The sequence below is a fragment of the Rissa tridactyla genome, chromosome 17, assembly GCF_028500815.1.
Source record: "Rissa tridactyla isolate bRisTri1 chromosome 17, bRisTri1.patW.cur.20221130, whole genome shotgun sequence".
NCBI classification, from domain to species: domain Eukaryota; kingdom Metazoa; phylum Chordata; class Aves; order Charadriiformes; family Laridae; genus Rissa; species Rissa tridactyla.
In genome coordinates, this window is record NC_071482.1 from 4,664,478 (window position 1) to 4,676,984 (window position 12,507).

General features: G+C 40.4%; 1 protein-coding gene and 1 long non-coding RNA gene across 2 annotated transcripts in view; both read right to left on the reverse strand.

The window, feature by feature from the left end:
* LOC128918522 (zonadhesin-like) overlaps window positions 1-12,507 on the reverse strand; it is a 108,359-nt gene that overhangs the window by 69,636 nt on the left and 26,216 nt on the right. The window lies entirely within an intron of this gene.
* Window positions 1-12,507, reverse strand: part of LOC128918528 (uncharacterized) — a 38,105-nt gene that overhangs the window by 1,824 nt on the left and 23,774 nt on the right. Inside the window, exon 2 of the long non-coding RNA XR_008469598.1 lies at window positions 11,007-11,197. This is a non-coding gene — a long non-coding RNA (uncharacterized LOC128918528). The remainder of the gene's footprint in view (window positions 1-11,006; window positions 11,198-12,507) is intronic.

The window sequence follows — 12,507 nt, forward strand, 5'->3', positions numbered from 1 at the left end:
GCTGTGTAATTTATACACTCTCCACAGAGTCAAGAGCAGAGCTTGGCCTTCTAGGACACAGGTAGATTAACAGGTTAGCACACAGTTCAACACAGAGCTCCATGCGACTCAGCTGTTCCACATCAGCTATTCAGCTGCCTCATAACAGGTTCTTACAGCAGAGCAGTGTGAAAGCACCTACCAAGGAAAGGTAAGCTCAGGCAACCGATGCTACCCCCTTAGTTTCTTTCTGCATTCATGTCCTATCATACCACTTCCACAGGAGTGGGACAAAAGGACATTTATTAAAATTAAGTCCCTGTCAGGAAATACTGCCTTTAGCCTTCTTAAGCTAATAGGTACCACCACAGGATCCTGGTTTCCAGGTCTTTTCAGTCTGTGGCTTGGACTCATTTTGCAACTCTGGACAAAGACACTTGCATGCTTATTTAGCCCTGGAAGTTTTACACGGCCTGCATTGTAACAGTACAGTTGGAATTAAAGAGGTTCCTTGCATCAACTATAATTTTTTTTTTTTTTAAGAGCAGGAGCAATGTTAGATATACAGTACTGTGTTATCCTCCACAATAATGTGCTCAAAACCATTGTTTCTCATTTCCAAGCTTAAACACCTGGATATCTACTTTTACTTTCTGTAAGAGTAAGAGAAAGCTTTAGCAATTATGAAAAAATGTACTTGAAGACCTTAAGGTTGGTCCAGTCATGCAGACTCCATTCTTTCAAGTGTCTGAATTCAGACCTCTTTCCCATTGCAATAGCTTCTGCCAGCTTTTGCCACTGACTTTCTGAATTTCAACCCTATTTCCAGGGGAAATATAGCATAGTCTCCAAGGCTACATCCAGTCTAGTTACAGGGAACTGAAGAAGTGATGCTTCTTCACTTGCCTTAGAGACAGCTCTAAAGTTACTGTTAAAATAGCCTCTTCCTTTGAACAAAGGCTATGCTGCACATAATAGTGTTACTTTCTGTTCTATTGAGTCACTGTCATTCAGAAAGCAGCACTAAAAAGTGCATTTAAGTTTTTCCCCGAAAGATCCACTTTACAGGCTTAAAAAGAAAGACACTTCAAGGAACACATCTCTAACTAGTAGCATTTTTAATGGAGGGGCTGGGTCTGGAAAATTCTGCAAAATGAGACATTGAATTCTCTATTTGTATACCCTAGTACTTCTTGAACAATCCTTGCTTTTTTTAATAGAAGCAAAGATCAATAGCACATGGCAGGGAACAATGTTTCTAATCCATTCACAGAGCTGTTACATTTGTTTACAAACTCTCTCATGTTACACAGTGTATTCTCCCCACAAAAGCCCCTGTGAGTCAGGGCAGCAACTCTATTTTATATCTGGGATACTGAGGCACACTTGATTTAAACAGCAAAAGAAATTTTTGGATGCTATCATGTGCCAACCAAGCTACACACCTTACCCTTTTGACATTTATAACATACTATTGTAGTTTGACAAGTTTTCCACCAGACAGATTTAAGGGATTTGCCTTAAGTTGCAAACAAAAGCCAGGTGGAGTTGAGTGGCTTCTCTCCACTAGATGACCACAACCTTTGAAGAGTGGCAGTGCTGTGGAATGCAACACTAAAAGCTTCTATAGATCTTCGGTTTAGTGCCTTGCCCAAGATTACAAAGAACACACAGCAGGAACTGAACTCCCCTGAGCCTCAGATCTTCCTAACTTCAGGACTGTCTCCTGCTCAACACAAACAAAACATTTCTGCAAGTTAACAGTTCCCTCCGCTATCTATTTAATACATGAGATTCAAGCACATATTAACCCCCTTTTTTTTTTAAAGGAGCTACTTGCTGGATGGAAGTAGCTTTGGAAGTATCACAATAGCCCCAAAGCGGACACTATCAGCAAATGTTTAATCCACAGAAGCACAGGAGTCTTTTCTCTGTGTGCTCCTTTAGATGCCAGAGTGCATATTGCAAGGAAACACTCAGTCACAGGCTAAAACATTCTGCGCAGCCCTCCACAGAACAAGTAGATAAGTTAGTTTTGTCTTCAATGTTTGATATACATTTGATATACATACTTGTGTTACATCCTTACCTGCAAGGTACTAATATATCCTCCCATGCACTCCCTCTTGAGTATGGGAAAGGAGGGATGCTGGAAGAGTATCAAGTTGCATACGTTCCCAGGAAACTACTGCAGAAAGCTAAGTACTTAAATTTATAATCAGTAGCCAACTGTTCCACAGAGCTTTATTAGTTCAGACCACCCCAAACTATGTTTTATTTATAGAAGAGATTTGTAATCACACCTTGGGGTAACCGTCTTTCCTTTATTTCTTCCCCCCCCCGCCCTTTCCTTTCTAAAACCAAGGCTTGGGTTGTGAACCAGACCATGGATTATTTTTTTTTTTTAATCCCTGGTTAGCCTAGCATGAAATTGTTTTCCAGGTAGCGATTAATTCTGCTGCAACTTTTCCCCCTTTTGGGTAATTTGCTATATTTGAGAAGACTATGCTAACCCATAGCTCCCCTGTTATCAGCAGTGTCGTAACAGCTGTGTCAAGCAAGTCCTTTAGCATCTCCTGTCACATTGTATCCAGCTAGTTCCTATGTATTTTTGAGGTAGTAGGTTAGCTTCTCTGAAATTAAGTGAACAGACTGGCACATAACATGAAGGAACAATTTGTCAGCTTGCTGACTATTAGAAGGAAAACCTTTTAGAAAGAAAACATTTCATTGCAAAGGCTTTTTGATTTCTTTCTTTATAATTTCATGTTTACTGTAAAATGCAAACTAAGTGCCTGCTTCTCCCTAGTCTGCATTCTTTCCCTTTTGCGCTGCATTGTCCTCGGAACAACAGAACTAACACACCTTACTTTCAGAACAATTCGCCTTGCTTACAAAGTGAACTAAATGTGCCTTTTTGAATAGCATGGAGGAGTCATGTTTAGTTTAGTACCTTTCAGTGTTATGACAGCGTCTAACCCTCAGGGTAGATTAGTTGCCTCATATTGTAGTCTGATACAAATTCTTAAGTTTCCCCTCACACTTTTGTTTTCTTTTTGTTTCAACTCCTCATTTCTCTTCGTTTAGGCCCTTCCTATTATTTACTAATTTCCTGATGAGACTGTTCTGGATGTGATCCTTGCTCCTTCCAGCCATCAAACAAAAGTTTTTTCTTGTTTTCCTACTAAGCTGGCACAACTGGAAAAATCCAAGGACATTTTGTCTGACTAAGGGATAAAGAACCCTACCTTAGCATAAACTTTACAAGAATCACACCCTCCCCCTTCTAGAAAATCATGCAGCTCACTTCCAATTTGTTGATCAACGACTTCTGCTGAACAATGGTAGCAATGAATTTCTTTCCTACACTTGAAGATCTCTTTGAACTCTTCTTTAGCCATGGCAATGGATCTGGATGTTAACACTTAGAAACTTGACTCTGGGCCAGTAATCGACTCTTGCTTCTTCTAGCCATTCTTCATCAGCAGCAGAATTTGAGCCCTTATTAAAAAGCCCTCTTCATTAGGATACTTTTAACCCAAATAACTTCAAAATGTGTAAGTGTCACTTCTCCCTCACCACGTATCCCTTGACCCTAACCTACTTGGAAATATTAGCCCTGGAAGACTTGCAAGTGATACAATTCTGCTGACAACATCACAATAGCCAATCTCTTACAGGAAGAGATGTCAGTCTGCCTAATAGCTGGACTCTTTACAAGTCACCCAGCTTACCTAGAAAGACTGCTTGACTCATTTCCAAGAACACCAATCACTTGCTAGATTCTTACTGGAACTTCAGGTAAGAGCTTAGTGCAATTTCACCAAGTGAAAAACATTCAGTAGGGAGAAAAAGGACTGAAACAAACATCCTTGGTTTTTCTAGATATTTACCATTTTGTTTACTTTTGTAAAATGAGTGTCAATTTCACTTAAAAAACAAAGCACTTTGTATTTAGGTTTTCTGTGCTCAGTTTCCTTTAAAAGCCAAAGTTATTCACACAGCATTTTCAGTGAAAAGATGGCTTTCACTTTCATTGTTCTCCTTTCCCCATTCCCCTTTCAGCACAAAAAAAATAATTTCAAAGCCAGCTCTGAACAGAATCTGTATTCAGAACATTTATTGCTTTAATTACTGTTTGCACATGAAGTTTCCAAGAGCATCCCTCTTCGGGGACATCTGCAGCTTGCCAGCTGAGCAGCTGGCTGAGAGAGAGGGCTCACAGGTTCTCTCCTCAGCTTATTCCATAGGAGTTCCCACCTAGAGCTCAAGGCAAGCAAGACCTGAAATCCTGGTCTGGGACTGATCTTGCTGCCACCCAGGATAAAGCTGACATGTCTATCCTGCACAGTGGAGAGTTCAGATATTCCCAGAGTAAGTTAGCAAGGAAGCATAACATTGTATAGACAAGCCAAGTCTCAGGAGCAGACAGGCGATGCTCCTGTGGCATAGAGCACTCTGATCCAGCCAGGCTATATAACGCAATCAGAGCTAACTTATTTAGCAGCACTTGGAAGACCTTTGCAGTACACTGCTCTGCAAGGCCAGGAGAGATCTGCCACCTCACAGCTTCAGGCTCCATTCTCATTTAACAAGACAGCAATACATGCACACAATTAATGACATTAGATCAAGTGATACCGATAAATAAGGTACATACCATTTCTATCTTAAAATCTTTCAATTGATAAAACCTTCACAAGTAATTTAGCATAGATGTTGAAAAGATTTATGAAGCCAGACCACAGCTAAAATGCTTTGTAATACCACCAACTGCTGTGGCTTTTGTTGTGAAAAGCAGTTTGGCTTTGAACCTAGTTTCCCTTTTGTGATCCATTTAGAGGCACAGCAGACTACAGCTGGCATTTCACAGCACTATCAAAACTCCAAACTGGCACTGCCTCCAACAGTTTCCAAGCCAGGAAAAGCACAGAATATCTACCCCTTTTATTCTCAAGTCTCCACACTTGAAGTGTCACACTTGGCCATCTCTACCAGCACTGACATTACAGTGACTAGGCAGGAAGAGTGACATGCATGCATTCTCTTTGGCATATGGCTCCACAAGCTTGGGGGAGTGGCACCAAGACATACTGCTGCTAAGCATATGGTCACTAGCATGCAAGTAGCCCACAGCACTAGTGACTAAAAGCTTTACCATCTGATAGGTGTTCAGTGGATGCAATCGGGTACAACTATACAGTAAGTCTCCACTGCCTCCCCCACAATAGGCAGCAATCAGTGCATTAAGTCACTGGATCAGGTTTTCTGCCAGTTGTCCCAGCGCAAATAACCTGCATTCCACCTTCCTCCCTAAGGCTTACAGGTTACAGCAGGCAGGCAGCTTTGTATGTGTATCTATGCATCACTACACCAAGAATTGCACAGAAGGCATTACTCTTACAGCTCCAACTAAGCTAACTGCCACCTAGAGAGTTTGTGCTCTTAAAGGAATGCCTGCTAACAGAGGAAAACTGTCATTTGGGAGAAAACAGAGCAAGGGCTCAAATTCCAAGTGGTTGCTGACGGTCTAGAACACATTTCTTTTAGTCTGTGAGCAATAAACTACTGCTTATTTTAAGAAAATCAAGAATGAATATATTGTGAAATCCTCTCTCTGAAGATATTAAGAACTCAAAACACTAAGAAAGCAATTTTACAGCTAGCATGATACAAAAGTTTTACATACCTTGTACTTATGTCACACAGCATGAGAGTATCTAATTTATCATATCCCAGATTAGGAAGCCACTATTATCCTCCTTTTCCATGCTGGGGACTGATACAAGGAGTTAAATGGCTTGTCCAAAAGTCATACAGTTTGTCCACAATGCATCAAGGAAATTTATTTTTGGGCTTCCAGGCTATGGTCACACAAAATCATCCCCTTCCTTTAAAGGCAGTAACTTGGAAAAGCTGCCCAGTAGTTGGTATTTGAGGACAAAGATGCCAAAAAAAAATCAAGGCAGCATACAATACTGAACAGAAAAATAACCTGATTTTTGCAGATACTTCACAGGTACTTGTTAATACTTGCTCCTTTCTCAAAAGCTGTATTAGCTGGGCCATTACCCACACCATAGATTGCTGTACAATCTTAATGAGATGATACATTAGAGGACTAATGCTTAAGCAAGTGGGAAGTGTTTCTTCTAGTGTCAGTTTGCATCAAAGCCTTAATGCTCAATGGCTAGGCTGCCATGGTGATTCAAGTTTTCCATCGCTTGTTTCCATATGCTGACTTTCTTTTGACATTGCAATCATTGGAAGGTCAAGAATCAAGACCCTTGGTGAAATTGAACTGCAGCCTAATCGATGGTTCAGAAAGTTTCACATTAAGACTAAAGCAGAAAAACATAGGTTTGAGAACTGAGTCCATGATATCTTAGCAAGTAAGGAATCCTTAGAAAATTAACTGTATTCAATGAGAAGTACAAGAGAATCAGTTTCAAAGCAGGGGGTTTTATTTTCTTTTTCAATCTCTACTTTTGAACACCAAGATGTGTGCCACCAGCCCAAAAGCCATTTCAATATCAAATACATTAGAACAGGAAAATTACAGCTCAAACTCCCACCAAAACAGGAGCAATACAAGTTCAGAAGCACGCTATATTTTCTGAATGTCACAGCAGGTATAGAAACTCATTTTTCGTAAGGCAACAAGAACAATTACTCAAAAGAACACAGTGGATGGGGAAAGAACAACAGCAAGGGGGCCTAAAGAGAATTAAAAAGTCTCTCCTTTTGGAGAGTGCTCTACATTCTAGCTAATCCAGAATAAATTACCCTTACTAGAGTAAAATACATAAATTATACATGGTAGTGAAATCTAGGGAAATCTAACCTTTGCATTTCTTCATGGGAAAATAAGGCTATTGATGCATCCTTGCACACCCTGTGTATGAAGGGTTCAGTACAGGAAAGATCCCAGCAAGTCAGCTTCAGAAAGTGGTACGCCCCTAGCACCTGAACACCTGTACAGTTTCAATTAAGTACTGCACTCACACCAGCAAAAAAGTTCAGGAGTCTGAGGAAGAAAGAATATCCTTAAAACTGTATTTCCTCATACAGATAGAGAACAGAGAAACTCATCCATGAGTTCAATAAACCGTGATTTGCAGAACAGGGAGAGGGTGCGACATCAAGCCAGTCTAGCTGAGAAGGTGGAAGCTTTCTTCTTGCCAAACAGTAGAGGCAAGAATACAACCGACATTTCATTCCCAGGCCTTAAGCTTCGCCATGTTGCAACCCAGTAGCCTAAACCCACCTAGTGGGCTTCAGCATGTCTCATTCTCCAGACTCACACCCAAAACAGGGCATAAATCCTTGCTCAGAATGGGTAGTTTAAGCAAGTCTGGCTGACTCTAGGAAAGGCTCCAACCATGAACTTCCACAGACAGCTCACAGAAGCCAAGGGAAACAGCAGTAAAGTACCCGTCCTGAAGGAGGCTCTTGCTTCTCACCACTGCTAGGACAGAACAGCAATGTCTTTTGCTGAGAAATGTATGGTTTTGTATAACAATACAGCAACTGATAAATGAGAAAATACAAGCACCTAGAGTAAAATTTAAAGAACTGCCAAAATCAACTGCAAATGACCAGTAACCAGTGAAGAGGGACTAAAGGAAGTAGAATGTGATCATATTTTCTTGTTGCAGTCAGATATGCTGCTGTGTTTGGAGCAGGCATTAGCCAATTACTGAGCAATCCTGAGAACAATACATTACAATAACCGATTCTTTTAGTACTAAAGGCCTGAGCTAAGCATTTGCTTTGGTAGCTGGCATTTACTCAGTCCATTATTTCAGAGATAGCATGTCAAAGGAAAGGAAACCTCAGTTCTGTTATTCATCTACAGTTACTTCCTCTGTCTAGGTGCATATTTGTAAGTTGAGTTTTTTCCTCAAATAAACACTGGGGTAAAGGCAGCTACAGAATAAAAAAAAATAATCCATTTCACACAAGCAGTGTATTCCCATGTGATCAAGTTGAACAGGAAGCAAACCAGCCTGTTTACCTTTATTACAGCTACTCCTGCCCCTGCTAAACCTTCCCAAGCATTGACAAATAAAGAGTTTCTCTGCAATTAGGAATTCCTGCTCAATCACCACACATTAGAGCTTCACACTCACACTACTGAATTTGATTTCCCTACAAGCAAATTTTCCATAGCATTTTGTGATAAGTGTGCATTGTCTCAACTGCCTAATTTTGCAAGGTAGCACAAGGTATTCCAGGAAACATCACTTTGTACTGTTTCAGACACAGGAACACAGTAGTATTTAGGGGTGTTATGTATTCATTTTACACCTATGTAACAAATGCATAGTAAGAAACCACACATACCATGCACCAGGTTTTACACACAGTGCATAGAAAAGCTGGGAATATGTTTTACATGACCTGTTCTTTTATATAGCACAGAATTCAGAGTCCAACCAAACTGAAAAAAAAACCATCAAGCAGCTTCTTTTCCATTCCTCACTGTCAAACACCCCCTCTGATAACCCAACTGAAAATAAAGAATCAAAGTAGCCCAGGATCTAAACCAAGTGGCCTCAGAGAAACACATCTCTGTTTTATTAGTACAGCCTGCTACATTTGTTAACAGCTTGCTGCAAGGATAACATTAACTGGATACAACCTTGCCGGAAAAATGGCTCCTACAAAAAGTTGGCATTAGCTGAGGATGAAGGGCAATTAGCTGTCATTATTGCTCCCAGGGAACACAGTACAATGCTAGCTACCTAAAAGTTCAATAAAGCAGCAAAAAACTCAAAACTAGGGAATTTTCATCACTGGAGAGTAAGTATCACTAAACTTTGCCTGCTGAGCTGATCTGAAAAATCAATGGACAGCATTTTTGTCATTATCCTAGGTAAGTTTAGCTGAAGACAAATATCTGCTTCAATTCAGAGTTTCCTTGAGGCAAACACCGACGCATTTTTACTTTGAAGTATGTTTTCCGCACCTAACTCAAACCAAGGCAAAACTACCTGTGACTGAGCTTGCTTTCTTTTAAGTCACTATAACCTCAAGTCCACTTAACAATAAGCCTTACAATGAAATGTGAATTCATGCCATTTCTACATGGTTCTACAAGCCATTATTTCAGCTCCTGTCCATTTCAGCTAACACAAACCAAGAGCAACACCACTGTGCTACAAATGGTCCCTGCTGATGGCTCTTTTGTTGCAATCTGTAATTTAATAACCACCAACAAAAAATGTCTGGCTGGTTCAGGAGTAGAGCTTGTTTAATGCTTTAATTGGTACTTATTTTAAACAGTTCATTAGAAAGACAGCACTTTCTGCCTGATTTTACAGCCTATCCGACCTGACAAGCAGAAGGCCAGCCACTTGGATCAAGCAGGGACGCTAATTAACAAGCCCCAGGTCTGCTCTCTCTTTACAAACACATTAGGTGCTACAGTAGGGTCACAGGGGAACAGAGGCAGCATGCTGAACAGTTTTGAAAAGCTTTTTGTTTCCACATTCCTCCTCTAGCAAGACAGCCCACTGATGGATTACACAGCATTTCAGCAGAGGGATCTGGGTAACAAAACTGGGCAAGAGGCTCTGAAGGTGACTTTCACAACTGCTGCTGCTAGGTCACCTACATTCCAGAGCAGCAATCCAACACTGTAAATAATGCACTGCACCAGGAAGGAAGTGCACAAGCATGATCTCCTTTATATTGCATCTCTCCAGCGCAGAGCAAACAGGTCTCTGGCATAGTCAAGCTAGGAGCACTTTCACACAAATCAGTGAGGTCTACAGTGTTTTTCTAGGAAAAGCCTGGATCAAGCAGACTCTCAAGTCAAGCATATTAGCAAACCTCAACATGCAGGGAGTCAGCACACACATTTTTGGAGATCTGAGTCTTACTCCCAATGCAGCTGCTTCAGCCTTACATCGGTGGATTTTGGTCACTTCCAAAGATGATGCTTAGGTGTACTACCCTTACCTTTATCTCAGCCCACGTATCCATCTGAAGCTGTCATCTCTAAACTGTAAAGACGCAACTTAAGGCAACTTCTCTTCAGCAGATTTATCTGTAATGTGATGCCCCAATGATATAAAGCCCACACCAGGCTACAGTAAATACCTGCTCAGGGGCTTTGTAAAAGCATTCCTTTTCTTTAAAATCAGAAAGCATTAGGGTTCATTAACAGAAAACAGCTTTCTAAAAAAATAGAAAGACTAACGAAAATGCAACTAATTTAAAGTCTTCCTTCTTTCAGAAAGCTGTATTTCCCTGAGGCATTTTTGTGCTTCCTGGTACATTTTACTAAAAAACCAAAATGTTTAATTTGACAGTGGAAAACACCAAACTCATTCAGCTCTAACACTACATTGAGAACCACATTCAGCCCCAGCATAAAGAAACTAGAGGCCAGATCTCAAGCTAACTGGAGTTTGAAGGGATCAACTGACATTCAAAATCTTTACTAGTTCAAGAATAAAAAAAACATTAGCCAGTTAAACCATGCAAGAAACAACTATTAGAAGGTAAAAGACAATGCACATTAAAATACTACACAAATTCTTTACCCTATATTTAAGTGTAAGTTTTCATAAAGTCAGTACCAAAGTAAACAATTTTTAAGAGACACTTTTGGAGCTGAAAGGTTAAGCCTTGCCATAACAACCCAGTGTCAAAGTGGAGCCACAAGAGAAGCCAATTATCTCACAAATGGGTAGCATGGCACCTCACCTTTTTTAAAAATGTAAGGAAATGCAATTCCCCAGAACACAAACAGACTTTTTCTTGGGAAAACCAAAGCAACTCTTAAGACTTCCAGCTGTACAATTCTGATTGTGCAGCAGGAAAGTATCATAGGTTCAGGTACAGTCTTGACATTCTTAACTACCTAGTTCTTAAGACTGTATAAAAGCATCACACTTGGAAAAAAAACCCCACTCAACTGCTTTCTGCCACTGGTCAAGAATTAGGGCACATGGAGAGCACACCTGAGCTTCTAACATTCAATTCACAAATCCATGCTGTTGCATAGCATATTTTACCTCTTACATTTCAACTCCTCCAGAAGTTTTTCTGCTGCAGCAGTATGCCTTCATTCAGTCAGGAAACTGTACAGTAAGGTTGCAGGTGCATGGCCTTTAAAGGAAGAATAGGAGGTGTCTTCTCAAAGCTGTGTTGCCAGCATGATGATAGCTCAACTTCTGCTGTAGCACCTTTGCATTATTTTGAATGCCTGGAAATCAGAGAGCAAAATGAATCACTGAAGATGACAGGCAGTCATCTTTGCAGCTGGATTTTATCGATCATTCTGAACTTACGGGGTAAAGCTTTTCATTATTTCTGTCTTGGTTATACAACACCAGCTGCTAGGTGCCACCAGTGATGCACAGCCCCTTGGAGAGGGACATTTATCCAAGACTGTCACGAACAACCAGCAACTAGATATGGCTGATATGCACATGACTTGACAGCACTATCAGCTGGTTACCAGGTCATCTGTTTTTGTTCTGGTACTCCTTCAGCCCTTTTGCACACTTAGCACTGTCTTCTCTCCCTACATCTGGACATGCCCATCCTCATTTTTGCATGCTTTTTACATTTTACTGAGTGACACAGAAGCAACTTGCAAACCTCAGAAAATGGTATTAACACAACCCATGCCGTGGTGTGCTCGAAGTAAAAGCAAAATAGGGTTGGGTCTAGTAAGGTTGGTGAAAACTTGACTCAAAGATGTCAGGTAGCTCTCATGAGCCTGCAGAAACATGACTTACCTCAGCTAGTGCTGCCATTCCTATTGGATGAATATAAAGCTTTCCCAGGAAGAACAATTCTATTACTAGCAGAGATTTTTTCAAATGAGATTTTTTTCAAAAGGTATTCCAAATTCTTTCCATTTGTAGTCTCCAGGAGTTTCATTAAAGAGGAGGAGTCACTGTTCAACAAGATGTCCAATTACAGTCTTCTCCCTGCATAAATAACCAGCCCTTTTTAACCTGAACTTTCAAAGCTGCTGCTTTTAACATGCTACTCCAAAGCTGTTTGACTTTGAGTAGATGGAGCAATAGGCAGGCAGGATTAACCACTCTGAACTATTAATATCAAGGCAGCAATAAATCTGACAGTGTTGTAACAGTCAATTTGCAAATGCAAAACAAGTAGTGAAATTTAGCCAATAAACTACCAAGTCATTTGCTTTTTTGCTCATTGCAATTGGAGAAAGTGAGGGTCTGCATCCAAGGGAAGCACTGTAAGTTTCACATCAGTGAATATGGATATAAGCAGCCAGACAATGCTAAAAGAAAAGGGGAGAGCAAGTACAAGACTGAATGATGCTAATCAGAAGGGTCCTTTTTGGATTCTTTCCCATCTGTATTCCCCACCCTCCCTGAAGCCTGTTCACCAATCCTGATGTCACTTTAATATCTTAACACTTCCATATTTCAAGCTGATAATGAAATGTGAGACAGCAGAAACTTCATCTCTTCACACTTACTATAACATACCCACACATTAATTTCCTGTTTAATCAATTATAATATTTCT